We start from the raw sequence: 21,082 nt of genomic DNA on the forward strand, positions 1-21,082 counted from the left end.
ATGGACCCTAGCTTAGACAAGGGGTGGACCTTTGCTTCTCTCTATGTTTCAATAGAGTTAGCTTGGACAAGTGGTGGACCTTGGAACCAAACCCCCATGTAAAACCTATCATGGTCACTCCAAGTAGTAAGAAAGAATAACCTTTAAGATGTAGCCTTATAGGTTGGACAAGTGGTGGACCTTAACACCCACATATTCTTAATAAAAGTGGTGAATCTTGAGACCAAACCACTCACGCTACTAGCAATAATAGCTAGGGATAACCATTAAGATATAGTCTTTCAAGAGGTGAGAAAGAATAACCATTAAGATATAGTCTTATAGGTTGGACAAGTGGTGGACCTTAACACCCAAATATTCTTAATATAATGATAGAGAGTGGAAAAGTGGTGAATCTTGAGACCAAACCACTCATGCTACTAGCGATAATAGGTTGGACAAATTGTTGATCTTGAATGTAAACTCCCCATGTACAAAATAACGTGGGTTTAAGGTATTTCGATGGAGTCTAGAATCTTGGAGATATGGTGCAGCTTGCTTCTCTTCATGTTTCAATGGAGTCTATCTTGGACAAATGGTGGAGCATCCTTCTCTCCATGTTTCAATAGACCCTAGCTTAGACAAGTGGTGGACCTTTGCTTCTCTCTATGTTTCAATAGAGTTAGCTTGGACAAGTGGTGGACCTTGGAACCAACCCCCCATGTAAAACCTTTCATGGTCACTCCAAGTGGTCAGAAAGAATAACCATTAAGATATAGTCTTATAGGTTGGACAAGTGGTGGACCTTAATACCCAAATATTCTTAATATAATAACACAGAGTGAAAAAGTGGTGAATCTTGAGACCAAACCCCTCATGCTACTAGCGTTAATAGGTTGGACAACTGGTGGACCTTGAATGTAAACCTTCCATGTTTCAATAGAGTTAGCTTCGACAAATGGTGGAGCATCCTTCTCTCCATGTTTCAATGGAGCCTAGCTTGGACAAGTGGTGGACCTTTTGCTTCTCTCTATGAGAAGAATAAAGTTAGCTTGGATAAGTGGTGGACCTTTGAACTAAACCCCTATGTAAAACATATCATGGACATTTCAAGTGGTGAGAAAGAATACCCTTTAAGATATACGCTTATAGGTTGGACAAGTGGTTGACCTTAACACCTAGATCTTCTTTATATAATGACATAGAGTGGAAAAGTGGTGAATCTTGAGACCAAACCACTCATGCTACTAGGGATAATAGCTTGGAAAAGTGACTGACCTTGACGTTAAACCCCACATGTAAACAATATCGTGGGTTTAAGGTATTTCAATGGATCCTAGAATCTTGGAGACATGGTGCAACTTGCTTCTTTTCATGTTTCAATGAAGCCTATCTTCCACCAATGGGGATCATCCTTCTCTAAATGTCTCAGTGGAGCTTAGCTTGGACAAGTGGTGGACCTTTGCTTCTCTCTATGTTTCCATAGAGTTAGCTTGGACAAGTGGTGGACCTTGAAACCAAACCCCCATGTAAAACATATCATGGTCATTCCAAGTGGTGAGAAATAATACCCTTTAAGATCTAGCCTTATAGGTTGGACAAGTGGTCGACCTTAGAACCTAGATCTTCATAATATAACGACATAGAGTGAAAAGTGGTAAATCTTGAGACCCAACCACTAGTGCTACTAGGGATAATAGCTTGGAAAAGTGACTGACCTTGACGTTAAACCCCACATGTAAACAATATCGTGGGTTTAAGGTATTTCAATGGATCCTAAAATCTTGGAGACATGGTGCAGATTGCTTCCCTTCATGTTTCAATGGAGCCTATCTTGGACAAATGGTGGAGCATCCTTCTCTCCATGTTTCAATGGAGCCTAGCTTGGACAAGTGGTGGACCTTTGCTTCTCTCTATGTTTCAATAGAGTTAGCTTGGACAAGTGGTGGGCCTTGGAACCAAACTCCCATGTAAAACCTATCTTGGTAACTCCAAGTGGTGAGAAAGAATAAAGTTTAAGATATGGCCTTATAGGTTGGACAAGTGGTGGACCTTAGCACCCATATATTCTTAATAGAATGACATAGAGTGGAAAAATGGTGAATCTTGAGACCAAACCACTCATGCTACTAGAGATAATAGGTTGGACAAGTGGTGGACCTTGAATGTAAACCCCCCATGTACAAAATATCATGGGTTTGAGGTATTTCAATGGAGCCTAGCATCTTGGAGACATGGTGTAGCTTGCTTCTCTTCATGTTTCAATGGAGTGTATCTTGGACAAATGGTGGAGCATCCTTCTCTCCATGTTTCAATGGACCCTAGCTTGGACAAGTGGTGGACCTTTGATTCTCTCTATGTTTCAATAGAGTTAGCTTGGACAAGTGGTGGACCTTGAAACAAAACCCCCATGTAAAACCTATGCTGGTCACTCCAAGTGGTGAGAAAGAATAACCCTTAAGATATAGCCTTATAGGTTGGACAAGTGGTGGACCTTAACACCCAAATATTCTTAATATAATGACATAGAGTGAAAAAGTGGTGAATCTTGAGACCAAACCACTCATGCTACTAGCGTTAATAGGTTGGACAAGTGGTGGACCTTGAATGTAAACCCCCCATGTTTCAATAGAGTTAGCTTCGACAAATGGTAGAGGATCCTTCTCTCCATGTTTCAATGGAGCCTAGCTTGGACAAGTGGTGGACCTTTGTTTCTCTCTATGTTTCAATAGAGTTAGCTTGGAGAGGTGGTGGACCTTGGAGCCAAACCCCCATGTAAAACATATCATGGACATTTCAAGTGGTGAGAAAGAATACCCTTTAAGATATACCCTTATAGGTTGGACAAGTGGTCGACCTTAACACCCAGATCTTCTTAACGTAATGACATAGAGTGGAAAAGTGGTGAATCTTCAGACCAAACCACTCATGCTACTAGAGATAATAGGTTGGACAAGTGGTGGACCTTGAATGTAAACTCCCCATGTACAAAATATCATGGGTTTAAGGTATTTCAATGGATCTTAGCATCTTGGAGACATGGTGCAGCTTGCTTCTCTTCATGTTTCAATGGAGCCTATCTTGGACAAATGGTGGAGCATCCTTCTCTCCATGTTTCAATGGACCCTAGCTTAGACAAGTGGTGGACCTTTGCTTCTCTCTATGTTTCAATAGAGTTAGCTTGGACAAGTGGTGGAACTTGGAACCAAACCCCCATGTAAAACCTATCATGGTCATTCCAAGTGGTGAGAAAGAATACCCTTTAAGATATAGCCTTATAGGTTGGACAAGTGGTGGACCTTAACACCCAGATCTTCTTAATATAATGACATAGAGTAGAAAAGTGGTGAATCTTGACATCAAACCACTCATGCTACTAGTGATAATAGGTTGGACAAGTGGTGGACCTTGAATGTAAACCCCCCATGTACGAAATATCATGGGTTTAAGATATTTCAATGGAGCCTAGCATTTTGGAGACATGGTGCAGCTTGCTTCTCTTCATGTTTCAATCAAACCTGGCTTGGACAAATGGTGGAGCATCCTTCTCTCCATGTTTCAATGGAGCCTAGCTTGGACAAGTGGTGGACCTTTGATTCTCTCTATGTTTCAATAGAGTTAGCTTGGACAAGTGGTGGACCTTGGAACCGTACCCCTATGTAAAACCCATCATGTGCATTCCAAGTGGTGGTAAATAATACCATTTAAGATATAGCCTTATAGGTTGGACAAGTGGTGGACCTTAACACCCAGATCTTCTTAATATAATGACATAGAGTGGAAAAGTGGTGAATCTTGAGACCAAACCACTCATGCTACTAGGGATAATAGGTTGGACAAGTGGTGGACCTTGAATTTAAACCCCACATATACAAAATATCATGGGTTTAAGGTATTTCAATGGATCCTAGCATCTCAAAGACATGGTGCATCTTGTTTCTCTTCATGTTTCAATGGAGCCTATTTTGGACAAATGGTGGAGCATCCTTCTCTCCATGTTTCAATGGACCCTAGATTGGACAAGTGGTGGACCTTTGCTTCTCTCTATGTTTCAATATAGTTAGCCTATATTAGACAATTAGTAGACCTCCAATCTCTCCATGTTGTCTAGAGCTAAGCTTGGACAAGTGGTGGACCTTACTTCTCCCTTCCCTTAGTTTACTAGCTTAAATGATCACTATGTATACTTGCTTAGATCTAGCTTGAACAAGTGGTGGAACTTGTATTCACACAAACTTAATCCATTACAAAAAAGTATATGTTAAAATAACATTTGGTTTTTTTTGTTTCAGGAAAGATGGCTCCAAAAAACAGGTTGCAAGGGTTGCTGTCTCAGTTGACTATACTTGCAATGATCTTAGGAAATGGTATTTGGACATACATGGTATAGAGGGTGCACAATTTCATAAGGTGCATCTATTTATTGCCAAAAAGGATAATGACAGCTTGTTTGAAGATGTTGGACAAGTTGTGGAAGCATCTGTCTCTGTAGTTGATAGTCATCCAGAGGTGGAATGCATTGACATTCTAGTTCCAATGAATCTAGAATTTCAACTATCTCCAGGAGCATATGCATTGGAGCGCATGTCTAGAAACAAAGAAGAGACAATGTTTTCTCGAGGATGGAAGTTTGCAGAATCAAATCCAAATATCACAGCAGATCAACTTCAAAGCTCCATCATTGCCACACTACAACGAAAAAAGGTGAAAGCTTCACGACCACCATCCACAAAGAAGCAAGCAAAAGTGCAGAAAGTAGAAGCTAAGCGAACTAGCTCCATTTTGGATGTAGACAAGGCATCTTTGGCATCCTCATCAACAGAGGGTTCAATGTCAAAGATGAGAATTGTGGATCCAGATGTTTTAGAAGCTGAGGCCATGAAAGGACAAGAAAAAGATACAGGTGGAATGAATAAGTACATAAATTATTTTCCTTTCCAATATAGGGAATTTGATATCCCTATTCAAAATTGTTGGCTTGCTCCTGATCACTATAATGCACGTATTATGGATAAAAAACACGCTGAAAGTGTGTTATTTGGATTTTCACGGAGTACGACCAAGCCTGCAGCATGTGCATATTTGATGCCTGTTCGAAATGCAAAATCAAAGAAGGGGACTCCTTTGGCAGTAGAAGAGGTAGAGGAGCAAAAAATTAAAGATTATCATTATTGGATTCTTGATGGGCAGCATTCAATCTATGCTGCAAAAGTTTTGCTTCACAATGAACAAAACAACAAAGAGATCTTTGAAAGACTGATTAGTGTGTATAAATTTAGAAAGGCTCGCATTGTTGTGAATGCTCCTCCATTTGTTGCAACTGCTATATCTGCCATTGCAAATGAGGAGGCTCAGGCATTGTATGTCAAGCAACCTTACAGCCAAATATTGAGACATTTACGGAGTCAATGGATCTTCGCAGGACGACCACCAAAGGCAGCAAGTGGAATTGCAGAGGGACATGCATCTCGTGCCGGATGGGATGTAAGTTATTTTCTTTGTCTTTTTGATAGTGTTTAATTAACAAATCTTGCTCAATAGTTTAATTATTTCTCTATTTCTTTTCAGGGTTTTCTTCGATTGGCAAGAATGAGTGCAGCAGCAAGTTGGATTGCTAAACAGGCACACATGGTCACCTACTCTGATTTAGTTTATGATTGCTGGATAGAAAATCATTGAAAATCTAGAAGAGGAGAATAAAAACCCCCAACAACTGTATTTAGATATCTTTGTGGCCTTGAGGAATCAGAGGTAAAGACTATTCAAGAAGAGATTAGAGATGAGAAGATTTTACTGTCAAAGAGTGCAAAGGATGGTGATGCAACTGACATGTATGATCGAATCAAGCAGTTGAAGCAAGACAAATTGATTCAAGATGCACTTCTTGAAGGCTTCAACAATTTGAATGAGTCTTCACCATGTAAAGACTGGGAGGAGGTGGTCAAAATGTATAACATCAATGATGTTGTTTATAAAACAATTTTAATGCTATGCGAGGAATGGATCAGATCTAGTTTGACGCGTGGAACAAAGAAAATGGCTTTTCCAGATGGAGCAATAAAATACATGCAATGGGCAATTCACCTTCAAAAGGAGAAAACTGAGCCTAGAGATTTGCCATGGTCAATCTATGTGGTGAGCCTACAAATGGAAGGCAATCTCTACTTGATGCGCCACTTCAATAATAAAGTGCCTATTGGCTTATGTGTTTTAGATATGACAAAAAACGTTGGAGGCAATTTGAAGTGAGTGAGGAGACATTTAACAATGCTTTGGATGGGATCTTGGCTATTGCTGGAGGGTCAACAGATCCTGGATTTGTCTTTCTTGCATTTGTGGATTTCACTAACTTCACAAAATTGCAATGTGCCTTTCACGCCATGGGAGATAATTTGAGCTACCATTGTTGTGGTGCATTGCATCACTTTCCATCAGCTCCTTGCAAAGGAGCAATTCAATTCCTAACAGTTATTGCCTTCTTGGGACAAGGCAATGCATTTGAAGACCTGAGAAGAAGATCAGAGGAACATCCCATGCCAATTGATTGTTCTCTTCTTCAAGTAGCAGATAACGATATGTCAGATTTGCAATATTTGGAGGCCAAAAAAAGAGCTTTGGTCAAGCACTACATTCGTACATATTGTTTTGAAGACCGCAAGCTTGTTGATGTTTTTGGTGATGGCTCCTTGGTTGCACAAGAAGGAATACAACAGAAAAAAGAAGCATCTGCTTAATTGATAGTGTGGAGGAGGCAAAAAGCATGGAGACCATGCTGCTAGACTTTGTTAAGTCTCATGAAGATATAGAAAAATGGGCTGGACTTCAACAATCCACTTCGCAATCAGGCGACATTGTGCCTGTTACAGAGGAGTGCTCTCCACAAAGAGAAGAAGAACAACAACAACACCATCCTCTGTCAATGGAGGACTTTTTGGAAATGGAGACACGTATGTTTTGAGTTTCTTGTGCATGTTAGTGTTTCTTGTTACTGATTTGATACTCTTAATGTTAGATTTTGCTTTATATAGTATTGATTGAGCTTGTATTTTTTATCTCAAGCATTCAAGGTTTGAATGTAAATAGTAAATTACTTGAGTTTTTGAATGGTGGATCTGTAGACTAAAACTAAAACATTTAATACTCACAAAGACTTAATTACTTAAGAGCTTGAACTCAATAAGTTTTGGACCTTTTATCAATACCCCCTTGATATGATACATTAGATCGTAGCATGGTTAAATGGTGATGCTTCATAAATTGAACCTAGCTTAGACAGGTGCTGGAGCCTAAATTTAAACTAACCTTGCTAGAAGGGAGCTTATGTTTGGACTTTGAGAGAAATAGCATAAGTAATCAATTAGAGCATAGATTAGACATGTGGTGGTGGCCGGCCTTAGAGACCAAAATCTTAATGAGCTTGGAAAGGTATTTAAGTACTGCAATTTACTTAGTTTTAGTACTCATTAAATGCATAGCTTGACAAAAGGTGGACCTTACATGGATCCTAATTTCAAGAGGTGTGGTAGACCTTCAAAACAAGCTCATATAGCTTGGACATGTGGTAGACCTTGCATGAAGACTAGTTTAGACAAGTGTGGTACACCTTGTAACCAACACCCATTTGTTATATTAGCTTGGACAAGTGGTGGACCTTGCTTTTATGTTTCAATGGAGCATATTTTGGACAGGTGGTAGACCTTGTTTCTCTCCATGCTTCAATGGAGAGAAAACTTTAGCTTGGACAAGTGGTGGACCTTGTTTTTATGTTTTAAAAGAGCATATTTCGGACAAGTGGTAGACATAGTTTCTCTCCATGGTTCAATGGAACCCACCTCAGACAAGTGAAGTACCTTGAAACCAAACCCCATAATACAACCTACTAAATAGGTTGGAAAATTGGTGGATATGAAACCATCCATGATAGAGCATAGTATAGGTGAAAACGTAGTGGTCCTTATATCAATTACCCATGCATAGCTTGGACAAGTGGTGGACCTTGATTCTCTCTATGTTTCAATGGATCCTATCTTGGACTAGAGATATATCTTACTTAGTTCCATGCTTCAATGGATTGTAGCTTGGATAAGGAGTGGAACTTCAAACAAAACTCCACAGCATAGCATATATTAACAATTCATGGGTTTTATAGAGATTGTCCTGCCTATTTTGGAGAGTTGGTACACCTTTATTCTCCATTCTTCAATGGATCTGAGGTTGGACAAGCGGAGCTGGAGAAGTGGTCAACCTTAAAATGAAACCTCCCATGCTACAACCCATCATAGATCGTATATGTAGTGGACCTTGAAACTCTTTTATGTCCCTAGCTTAGAGAAGCATTGCACTCTTGATTATCTCCATACATGAAGGCAAGGTGGACAAGTGGGACCTTCAAACCAGAATCTCTATGCAATAATAGGCAAGTGGTGGAGCTTGTTTTCTCCTTGTTCCAATGGAGCCTAGCTTAGACAAACAATGGAGCTTGCTTCTCTCCATGTTTCAATGGATCCTAGCTTAGAAAAGTGGTGGAGCTTTGCTTCTCTCCATGTTCCAATGGACCATAGCTTAGACAAGTGGTAGACCTTGAAAAAACACCCCTCGTATACAACATATTATGGGGTTTTCATGTTTCAATGGCTCCTAGCTTGGACAAATGGTAGAGCTTGCTTCTCTTTATGTTTCAATGGATCCAATCTTAGCCAAGGGGTGGACCTTGAAACAAGAATCCCCCCCCCCATGTACAACGTATTATGGGTTTTGAAAGCACTGGGAGAAAATAATAGCTTTGATAAGTGGTGGACCTTGCTTCTCTCCATGCTTCAATGGAGCCGAGGTTGGACACATGTTGGAGAGAAGATGGTTGCCCATGAAATAAGACCATGCATGCTATATAATCAATCATATGTTGTACACATGGTGGACCTTGCAATTGTTTTATATGCCTAACTTGGACAAGTGGAGGACCCTTGATTACCTCCAGATATCAACAACAAGCCAAGTTTGGACAAGTGTAGTACCACCAAACCAGAATCTATATGCTACAATAGAGTATAGGTAGGACACGCGATGAACCTTGATATCAAACCATCCATGCTACTAGAGATGATAGGTTTCACATGTGGTGGAACCTTGTATCAATGTTCTATGTGTAGTTTTTGACTAGTGATAGACCTTGAAACTAATCCCTCTAGGCTACAAGAAAAAAGAGATGGATGAGGAGGCTAGACTACTTTTGTTGCATCAATGCATCCCATGTTACCACATATACTATAGGGTTCTTGGATAAGTGTTGGATCTTGTGTCAATGCTCCATGTCTAGCTTGGACAAGTGGTGGACCTTGGTTCTCTCTATGCTTCAAATGGGCAATAGATTGGAGACACAGTGGCCTTTTTTTTCCAATGATTTTATTTTTTGGAAACCTTGGAGGCACCATGTAAGAGGCACTCTAAGTCTTCCATACAATGGACCTATTGGACTATAAAATAATGATATCTTTCTTTGATATTGTCATTATTTTATGCATAATATTTTCTTCTTTTTGCAGACACAAAGGAGTTAAGTGATATAAAAACTAGATGTATTTCACACTATGATTGGCATGAAGATCCTTTTGGGACACCAACTTTTCCTATTCCCAAAGATGTAATTTTCCATATTAACGGTGTGGATTTTGAAGTGCGACTTTCATGTATTGAAGGAGCTGGTTATGGGCTATTTGTGCATACTACCCTGGAAAGTGGTTTGACTATTCTAAACTATGGAGGGCATAAGTATAGATTTCAAGACTGGAAAAAGATATGCAAAATATTTCCAAGAGCTTATAAATATTCTCTTCTAGAGGATCCAAACATAGAAGAAGAGGAAGATCAATCATACATTATTGGTTGTGTAGAAGAAGGAAACGTGTCGGGCTATATAAATAGTTCTCACAGTACAAATGTCTGTCCCAACGTACGCTATACATTTGATCCAAATTTGCCACCTTGGCATAAATGCACCTCTTCACACATCAAGTCAAAGAATATGGCCATGTATGCATTGAGACTATTTGTCAAGTTGAAGCAGGAGAAGAGTTGTTTGCTGACTATAACTTTACTTGACATTGTAAAGTATTGTACATGGATGGAAATCTCAAGTACATGCATCATTTTCATTTTTCATGGATGAAATCTCAAGTGAATATAACATTTGATTATTGTTTAGTTTATGCTCAACGAGAATCTAGAGTGCTCTTATGCTTTGTGTGTTGTCTAACATATTTGACTACCTTGGCCATAGAATCTTGATTCTACTCTAGATTTGTGATAAATCTTACCAAAATTTAATCAATGTCTAGGTTGGACAAGTGGTGGGGCTTCAAACATTACTGTCTTAAACAAGTGGAGTTATCTTACTTGAATAAGTGGTGGCCTTTGAATCCAAATCTAAGCCAAATCTCTAATTATTTTCTTGTAGTCTAGGTTGGACATTTGGTGGCCTTGTATCCATGTTTCCTCAACAAGGGTGGCTTTTAGTTTTCACTTTAAGTACTCATCTTTAATAAAGTGTAGGATGGAAAATGTTGAGTTAGTAGATTGTATTTTAGACAAGTGGTGTTTGGTGTACGAATGCTGAAAATGGTTGCAAGGATTCTAACAACGACTTTACCTTAAATAAATTTCTTACTAGGAGTTCTACATATAAATATGGTGAATAAAATTCTAGTGGTTTTGAGATACCATTTGTGTGTGTGTTTTCTTAGATTCACAACTGGGATGGATAATGCTCCTATGGTTCAGTCAACAACTATAGAATCCATAGATTCTATGGTTTCTAAAGTGCCCAAGATGGATGATATTTCTATACTAGAGTCTAGTGTTGTGCAACTTGAGCAAGCTTCCAATAATGAGAACCAAGAAATCGATGCTTCAAAAATGCAACATACATCAAAAGAGACTGAAAAGTCCACTCACGAGCTATTGCCAATTGGTACTACGTCATGTAGCGTAGATGTTGAGAAATCCATGCTTACAATTATATTGGATTTAAATGGTCTATTGTTGAAACGTTCCCCTCAACCATCCTCACACCACAACTCAGTGCAAATGGATTCAAAAAGATATATTATACTCAGGCCAGGTTGCATCCAATTCTTGAAGACTATTTTACAAAGGTTTAATGTTGCAATTTGGTCGACAGCTACTAGGAATAATGTGTATCAAATCCTTGCAGCACTAAACAACTTAGCTGAGGATACATTGCCTTTCTTTGCAATTTGGTCGCAAGATGTTTGCTACACCGCTCAAACTCAAAATTGTTTAGACCCGACAATCCAAACGTTGAGGCAATGTTCAAGCCTCTAGCCAAAATTGCCATGGGGTTTGAATGTGATCCACAAAGAACAGTGCTTATTGATGACTCTCCTTACAAGGGATGTATTTCACCAGCAAACAATTGCATTTTTCCACCACAATTTGATGCTGAGAAGATGGTTGACAATATGCTCTTGGAGAGCTACTGCCATACTTGATTCAGCTTGATGAGAGAAGGGATGTGCGTGATTTAATTGCTTCTAATCGTTATGGACAACCTATAGTGACAAATGATAGTGAATACAAACAAATCATGGAGTATTGGAAGCAGAAAAATGATGTTTGGTCAGCTAAGGTGTTCTTTACAAGAAGAATACCACCTGCAAAAGGTGACAGAGATGAAACTATCATTGAAGATGCAAGTGACACAAGCCACCGCAATGAAATGAGAAGAGCCCAAATACAAGAGATCTTGGCAAAGGAGCGTACACCCATTGAAAGCATGAAGGCGTCACAATTGACCACTTTAGCTAGGCAATTGGGTTGTAACACAAAAGGAGTTTTGAAGGCAACCACAGCAAAGGCTTATATAAATAAGGTGAAAGCTGAGAACAATCTTCTAAGGCTGGATAGAAAGCAACCCTAAGGTACTAGTGACATGTCATATATTCTTGATACACATGCTTGAACACTCATGTGCATGGTATCTAACAAATCTTTCTTTTTATTCCTTCTTGCAGGATCTTACAAAGGATACTACTAGATGGAGCTCAATCAATAGAGATTTTGATATTTTTGCTCAAAATAATGAAGCAGTCACCTACATTTTTTGTTTATCAATTTCTTGAGAGACTTTATTTTAGTTTGTAATCATCAAATGAAATGAAAAGTATCCTTCTTATTAAGATTGTTGATCTTTTTCTTGTTCAAACCTTTCAATTGTGATTTATAGTTTTGTTAGCATGAGATTGTGCTTTTTTAGTTTGAAAAAAACTGTCAAAGATCCAAGTCTTTTTGGCTTTACTTAAGTTATTAATTGTGAAGATCCAAGTTTTTTTTCTTTACTTAAGTTATTGATTGCCTATGTAATAGTCCTTAAAACAATATCGGATGGCTTTCTTGCTCCCATGTCTCACATTGGTCTTTAGGTAAGACAAGTGGTGACCTTGAAAGTATGGTCTCATATCTCGATCAAGTGAAGAGACATGAAGCTTAAATATCACTACTATGTATCTAGTGTTAAACTCCATCGAGACAAAGACTAGATAGCCAAATTGCAGTCGAGTTTAAGTGAAAAATCCATTTGAGCTAAGGTAAAACTTATAGTGCCTCATTTTTCTAGGATTCTACCCCATCAAGGAAGTTATAATCTAGCACAAACCAATTAAGACTCTTTTGGAGCCTAGATAGGACAATTCGTGGAACTTATGAAACTTATTATTGAGTTAGAGTCTAGTTTAGATAAGCAAAAGATCTTCAAACCAGCACTTGACTCTTACTATTCAATATTCAAAGTCCCTTGAGGCTAACAAATTACATACCCACTTGTAACCTAACTAATGAGTAATTATATAGATCTAAGCAAGTATATATAATGAGTCTTCAAACTAATAATCCAAGGGAAGAGAGTAGCAAGGTCCACTACTTGTCCAAGCTCAGCTCTAGACAACATAGAAAGATGCTAGTTCTACTAATTGTCTAATTATAGGCATGGAGAAATGATAGAAGGTTGACCACTTGTCCAACCTATCATCTCTAGTAAGATGGGAGGTTTGGCCTTAAGATTCACCATGTAACCAACCTATACATCATTGTATTATGAAGAGTAAAAAAGCAAAGCTCCACCACTTGTCCAAGCTAGTTCTAAAATCCACATGGAGATAAGCAAGCTCCACCATTTGTCGAATCTCTCTTCCATAAAAACATGAAAAAACTCATCTATGTTGTACAGGGGACTTTTTTTCCAAGGTCCACCACTTGTCCAAGCTAGATCCCTAGTAGCACGAGTGGTTTGGTCTCAAGATACACCACTTGTACACTCTATGTCATTATATTAAGAAGAACTATGTATTAAGGTCCACCACTTGTCCAACCTATAAGGTTATATCTTAAATGGTATCCTTTCTCCACCACTTGAAATGCCCATGATATGTTTTACACGGGGTTTCATTCCAAGGTCCACCACTTGTCCAAGCTAACTCTATTCAAACATAGAGAGAAGCAAAGGTCCACCACTTGTCCAAGCTAACTCTATTCAAACATAGAGAGAAGCAAAGGTCACCACTTGTCAAAGCTAGGCTCCGTATGTTTTTTTGAAGTATGGAGAGAAGTAACCTCCAACATTTTTCCCAAGATAGGTGCCATTCAAAACATGGAAAGAATCAAATCTACCATGTCTACCGAGATTCTAGGCTCCATTGAAACACCCCTAAAACCATGATATTTTGTACATGGGGTGTTTACATTCAAGGTCTACCACTTCTCTACGATTATACCTAGTAGCATGAGTGCTTTGGTCTTAAGATTCACCACTTATCTCCACTCTATGTCATTATATTAAGAATAACTGGGTGTTAAGGTCCACCACTTGTCCCATCCTATAAGGGTATATCTTAAATGGTACCCTTCACGCACTGATCAAGGTCCATCACCCACTTTTCCAACCTATAAGGTTATATCTTGAATGATATTTTTCCTCATCACTTGTAATGTCCATGCTATGTTTTACAAAGGGGTTTTGTTCCAAGACCCACCACTTGTCCAAGCTAACTCCATCCACCACTTGTCCAAGATAGGCTCCATTGAAACATGGAGAGAAGGATGATCCACCATTTCTCCAAGATAGGTTCCATTGAAACATTGAGAGAAGCAATCTCCACCATGTCTCCAAGCTAGGCTCCATTGAAATACCCTAAACCCATAATTTTGTACATGAGGGGTTTACATTCAAGGTCCACCACTTGTCCAACCTATTATCCCTAGTAGCAAGAGTGGTTTGGTCTCAAGATTCACCACTTGTACACTCTATGTCATTATATTAAGAAGAAATATGTGTTAAAGTCCACCACTTGTCCAGCCTATAAGGTTATATTTTAAATAGTATCCTTTCTCACCACTTGAAATGCCCATGATATGTTTTACATGGGGGTTTCATTCCAAGGTCCACCACTTGTCCAAGCTAACTCTATTAAAACATATAGAGAAAGAAAGGTCCACCACTTGTCCAAGCTAGGCTCATTGAAACATGGAGAGAAGGAACCTCCACTGTTTCTCCTAGATAGGCTCCATTGAAACATGGAGAGAAATAAGCTCCACCATGTCTCCAAGTTGCTAGGCTCCATTGAAATACCCAATACCCATAATTTTTTGTACATGGGGGGTTTACATTCAAGGTTCACCACTTGTCCAACCTATTATCCCTAGTAGGTTTGGTCTCATGATTCACCACTTGTCCACTCTATGTCATTATATTAAGAGGAATTAGGTGTTAAGGTCCACCACTTGTCCAACCTATAATGTTATAGCTTGAATGGTATTTTTTCTCACCACTTGTAATGCCCATGACATGATTTACATGGGGGTTTTGTTCCAAGGTACACCACTTATCCAAGATAAATCTATTGAAACATAGAGAGAAACAAAGGTCCACCACTTTTCCAAGCTAGGCTGCATTGAAACATGGACCTTAATACCAAATTATTTCTAGTAGCATGAGTGATATTTTGTACATGGGGCGTTTACATTCAAGGTCCACCACTTGTCCAACCTATTTCCCTAGTAGGTTTGGTCCCAATTTCACCACTTATCCACTCTATGTCATTATATTAAGAATAATTGGGTGTTAAGGTCCACCACTTGTCCAACCTATAAGGTTATATATTGAATGGTATTTTTTCTCACCACTTGTAATGCCCATGATATGTTTTACATGGGGTTTTTGTTCCAAGGTCCACCACTTTTCCAAGATAACTCTATTTAAACATAGAGAGAAACAAAGGTCCACCACTTGTCCAAGCTAGGCTCCATTGAAACATGGAGAGAATGATGCTGCACCATTTATCCAAGATAGGCTGCATTGAAACATGGAGAGAAGCAAGCTTTACCATGTTTCCAAGCTAGGATCCATTGAAACACTCTAGGGGGTTTTATTTCAAGGCCCACCACTTGTTTAACCTATTATCCCTAGTAGCATGAGTGGTTTGGTTTCAAGATTCACCACTTGTACACTCTATGTCATTATATTGTGTTAAAGTCCACCACTTGTCCAACCTATAAGGTTATATCTTAAATGGTATCCTTTCTCGCCACTTGAAATGCCCATGATATGTTTTACATGGGAGTTTCATTCCAAGATCCACCACTTGTCCAAGCTAACCATATTCAAACATAGAGAGAAACAAAGGTCCACGACTTGTCCAAGCTAGGCTCCATTGAAACATGGAGAGAAGGAACCTCCACCATTTCTCCTAGATAGGCTCCATTAAAACATGGAGAGAAGTAAGTTCCACCATGTCTCCAAGATGCTAGGCTCCATTGAAATACGCAAAACCCATGATATTTTGTACATGGGTGATTTACATTCAAGGTCAACCATTTCTCCAACCTATTATCCCTAGTAGGTTTGGTCTCACAATTCACCACTTTTCCACTATATGTCATTATAATAAGAGGAATTGGGTGCTAAGGTCCACCACTTGTCCAGCCTATAAGGTTATACCTTGAATGGTATTTTTTCTCACCACTTGTAATGCCCATGACATGCTTTACATGGGGGTTTTGTTCCAAGGTTCACCACTTGTCCAAGAAAATTCTATTGAAACATAGAGAGAAACAAAGGTCCACCACTTTTCCAAGCTAGGCTCCATTGAAACATGGACCTTAATACCAAATTATTCCTAGTAGCATGAGTAATATTTTGTACATGGGGGGTTTGCATTCAAGGTCCACCACTTGTCCAACGTACTTTTCCTAGTAGGTTTGGTCGCAAGATTCACCACTTGTCCACTCTATGTCATTATATTAATAATAATTGGGTGTTAAGGTCCACCACTTTTCCAACCTATAAGGTTATATATTGAATGGTATTTTTTCTCACCACTTGTAATGTCCATGATATGTTTTACATGGGGATTTTGTTCCAAGGTCCACCACTTGTCCAAGCTAAGATCTGTTCAAACATAGAGAGAAACAAACATGCACCACTTGTCCAAGGTAGGCTCCATTGAAACATGGAGAGAATGATGCTCCACCATTTATCCAAGATAGACTCCATTGAAACATGGAGAGAAGTAAGCTCCACCATGTTTCCAAGATGCTAGAGTCCATTGAAATACCCAAAACCCCTGATACTTTGTACATGGGGGGTTTACATTCAAGGTCCACCACTTGTCCAACCTATTATCCCTAGTAGCATGAGTGGCTTGGTCTCAGGATTCACCACTTGTCCACTCTATATCATTATATTAAGAAAAATTGGGTTTCCATATCTAAATGGATCTTTGCTTGGATAAGTGGTAGACCTTGAGACCTAAATACCCATTCTACACTAGAGCATTGGTTAAGCCTTATACACTTCAAGCATACCTTTAACAACAAGTAGTAGTTATTAGTTGACTTAAATCTAGTTGAACTCCATGGTATTGAGACTAAGAGAGAGTGTAGCATAAAAAAGAGTCAGGATTTTAATTTGACTTTCTTTCTATTAATGAGTAGATCATAGATGGATTTTGGTATCTAATAAAACCTTAGGGTAGACAATGTAAAAATCATGTCTATTGTTGTGTTTGCATTAAGTGTTCTTGTTCTTTAATTTCAGAACCATTACAGAAAAATGGATTGGCTATATGCTGGCATAAATTGAAGAAAACTATTGAATTACCCATCCAACCTCCTCCAAGACCTTGTCCAAGGAATGAATCACCTCCTTATCACCTACCACTTGCTTTCAAGGACATCAAAAGAGTACTTATCTTGGATCTAGAGGGGTTACTTCTCAAGACAGTTGAAATGAAACATGGAGATTCTATGCCATCTTGGGCTCAACACATGCGACTTGTGGAGGACAAAGATGAAGTTTATCATGTGGTGCGACCAGACGCACAAAGTTTTTTGGATTTTTGTGCTGAATACTTTGAGCTATGGATATGGAGTTGCTATAACTTAACAAGGGTGCAACGCATCACACAAAAGTGTTTTCCTGAGCAGTATACCAAGTTCAAGGTGTTTATGAGTAACAAAAATTGCCAAAATCCAAATATCATGTTAGGATTTACAAGGGTTTATCACAAAAATCTGAGTGATATTTGGAAGATATTTGAGGATTTGGATGCAAACAATACCTTAATTTTTGATGACACTCCATATAGGGTGATGTGGAACATGCCAGGGACATATCTTATATTTCCAAAGATGTGGAGGCAAACTTCCGAGCAACTTCAAAACTTCTTGCAGAGAACCATAATTCCATGGTTGGTAGGATGGTTGTATGCAAGAGATAAGAGAGTCTATACATATAACACAATTGTAAATCAGTATAGTGATTCTGAGACAAATTATGTCCTTGGTGTGTACTTGTCAACACGAAAGCATTGAATAAATATGGCTATAAGATGCTTTTTTTATTCTAGTGTGTATCTTTCAACATTTGTATAATTTGATATAGTCTTTTTTTTTTTATATAAAAGGTGTGTCAATTTTATGAACACTTGAATGGAGTGCACCCTACTCTAAGGGGACTTCAATGTACTATTGGAGTGCATCCTATTGTAAGGGGACTCTGATGTATTGCTAGAGTGCACCCAAATTTTTGGGGACTCATTTTTTATTTGATTGGGGCCTATGTTGGGTCATATAGTAAAAGAAATTCATTTTTTGTCAATTCATATCGAGGTTGCATTTATTTGGAACTATGAAAGAATTGATGTTTGATGTCAAAATAAAACTTGTAATGTGGATCAGAGAATTCATGGACTTTAAATATGTGAGAGGGATCTTTTTCTTGGGCACAAATGTTTGCTTCAAGAATTTTGTCATTACATACTTTATGTGAAAGAGTTTTAGAACCTAAAAGACTTTGAAAACAAAACTATGGAATCTAAGTGCATGTATTCTTGAATGGCTTGAAAGTTGATGTATACATGCATGTCGCCTTGATGAAGATTTAGATCTGACAAGATGGAAAGATATAATTTTTGGACGTTACCTTTGTCAATTTGGTAATAACATATTTAACTTTCTTTTAATATGGGTGGAAAATATATTATTATGTGCATATTTAACTTTCTTTTAATATGGGTGGAAAATATATTATTATGTGCATTTGGAACCTAATTGCTTGACCTTCAAACCAAGATTCCTATGTTATTTTTTCATATACTTTTTTATACTGAATTAAGATTGTGGATGCAAGGTCCACCACTTGTTCAAGCTAGATCTAAGAAAGTATATATACTGAGTCTTCAAACTAGTAAACCAAGGGAGAGAGAAGCAGGGTCCATCACTTGTCCAAGCTCATCTCTAGACAACATAGAGAGATGTTATGTCTACTAATTGTCCAATATAGTCATGGAGAAATGATAGAAGGTTGATCCACTTGTCCAACCTATCATCTCTAGTAAAATGGGAGGTTTGGCCTTAAGATTCACCATGTAACCAACATATACTTCATTGTATTATGAAGAGTAGAAAAGAAAAGCTCCACCACTTGTCTAAGGTAGTTCCAAAATCAACATGGAGAGAAGAAAGCTTCACCATTTGTCCAAGATAGGCTCCATTAAAACATGGAAAACCTCATATATGTTGTACATGGAAGCTTTTTTCCAAGGTCCACCACTTGTCCAAGCTAGGATCCATTAAAACATGGATAGAAACAAGGCTCCACAACTCGTCCAACCTTTATAGCTGCGAAGTGTACCGGTTGTCTAAACTAGGCATGGGAAAATAATAGAAGGTCCACCACTTATCCAATATATTATCTCTAATAGCATGGGAGGTTTGGTCTCAAGATTTAGGAATTGGCTGACCTGTATTTCATTGTATTATGATGAATTTGGTTTTAAAGTCAACTACTTATCCAAGCTATAAGTTTATATCTTGAATGGTATTCCTTCCCATCACTTAGAAAACCAATGATATGTTGTACATGGGAGGGTTTGTTACATCCAAGCTAGTTTCATTGAAACATGGATGAAGACAAGCTCCACCATTTGTTAAAGCTAGACTCCATTGAAATCTAGAAAATCCATTCTATGTTGTACATGGGGTTTTTGTTTTAAGGTCCAACACTTGTCCAAGCTAAGATCCATTGAAACATGGAGTAGAGAAACACTCCACCACTTGTCCAAGCTAGGCAACATTGATAGTAGTTGGTTTATTTTGAAGATCCACCACGTGTCTAAGCTAACTCTATTGAAACATAGAGAGAAGCAAAGGTCCACCAACTGTTCAAGCTAGGCTCCATTGAAACATGGACAGAAGCAAGCTCCACCATTTCTCCAAGATAGACTCCATTGAAACATGGAGAGAATCAAAGGTCCACCATTTCTCCAAGCCAAGATCTAGTTGTCCAACCTATAAGGTTATATCTTAAATGGTAATCTTTCTAATCACTTGGAATACCCATGATATGTTTTACATGGGGGTTTTGTTCCAAGATCACCACTTGTCCAAGCTAACTCTATTGAAACATAGAGAGAAGCAAAGGTCCACCACTTGTCCAAGCTAGTCTCCATTGAAACAAGGAGAGAAGCAAGCTCCATCATTTCTCCAAGATAGGCTAGCATGGATAAGTGCACCTTGAAACCAACCTTCCTATGAGGCAATAGAGCATATGCTACATATTTTATGTATGTCCCATGCCTCAAATTAAGAAGTTATAGATTAGAAGTGGACCTTGCTTGAATGTCACATGCAATAAATTAAGGAAAAATAGCCAAGTGGATTGTATTCCTCAATGGATCCTTGCTTTCACAAGTTGTGAACCTTGAGTCACTTTTACATTAACTTGGACAAGTGGTGGACCTAGAAACCAAGCTCTCCATGTTGAGATAAGTTGTAGTTAGGACAGTAGAACATAGAAAACGATAATGGATGCAATATACTCGTCTCCTAATAATCCAATTGATTGAAACCATGGTATTTTAGTTGTTTTCATTGTGTATTGTATGTGCATAAAGTGGAATGAGACCTTAAGAAAACTCAAATTTTTGACAAAATCTCTATATTTTGTACATGATATATTGAAAGTTGTCCAACCTGGGAATTGGGATTTTCCCACTTTACCTAATATGGTCTTCTTTGCCTCCGAATGCCATTGCTAGCACAAAAGCTTTCAAAAGCTTGGCTGCAATATTCGCCTCCATTGTCGGATCTGAGGCATTTAACCTTGGTACCTGTTTCATTCTCCACAAAGGCTTTCCACCTTTGAAATATGGAAAATACATCGGATTTATTCTTCATGACATAAACCCATGTTTTTCTAGTCGCATCGTCTATGAATGTTACATAGTACAATGAGCCACCAAGTGATGGTGTACTTGCAGGACCCCAAACATCAGAATGAACCAACTCAAGTTTTTTATTTTTTCTTTCAATTCCTAATTTTTGAAATTTTACCCTCTTTTGTTTACCATAAACACAATCTTCACAGAACTCTAAGTCCACTTCTTTCAAACCTGGTAGAAGCTTCTTTGTTTGAAGGATTTGCATTCCTTTGGCACTCATATGCCCAAGTCGGTAGTGCCACACCGCACTGTCAACTTCTGTAGTTGCTGCACAAGCTGAAGGTTGCGTGCTAACAGCACACAAGTAAAGTGTA

Source organism: Adiantum capillus-veneris, chromosome 16, assembly GCF_014529385.1.
Source record: "Adiantum capillus-veneris isolate H3 chromosome 16, ASM1452938v2, whole genome shotgun sequence".
NCBI classification, from domain to species: Eukaryota; Viridiplantae; Streptophyta; class Polypodiopsida; order Polypodiales; family Pteridaceae; genus Adiantum; species Adiantum capillus-veneris.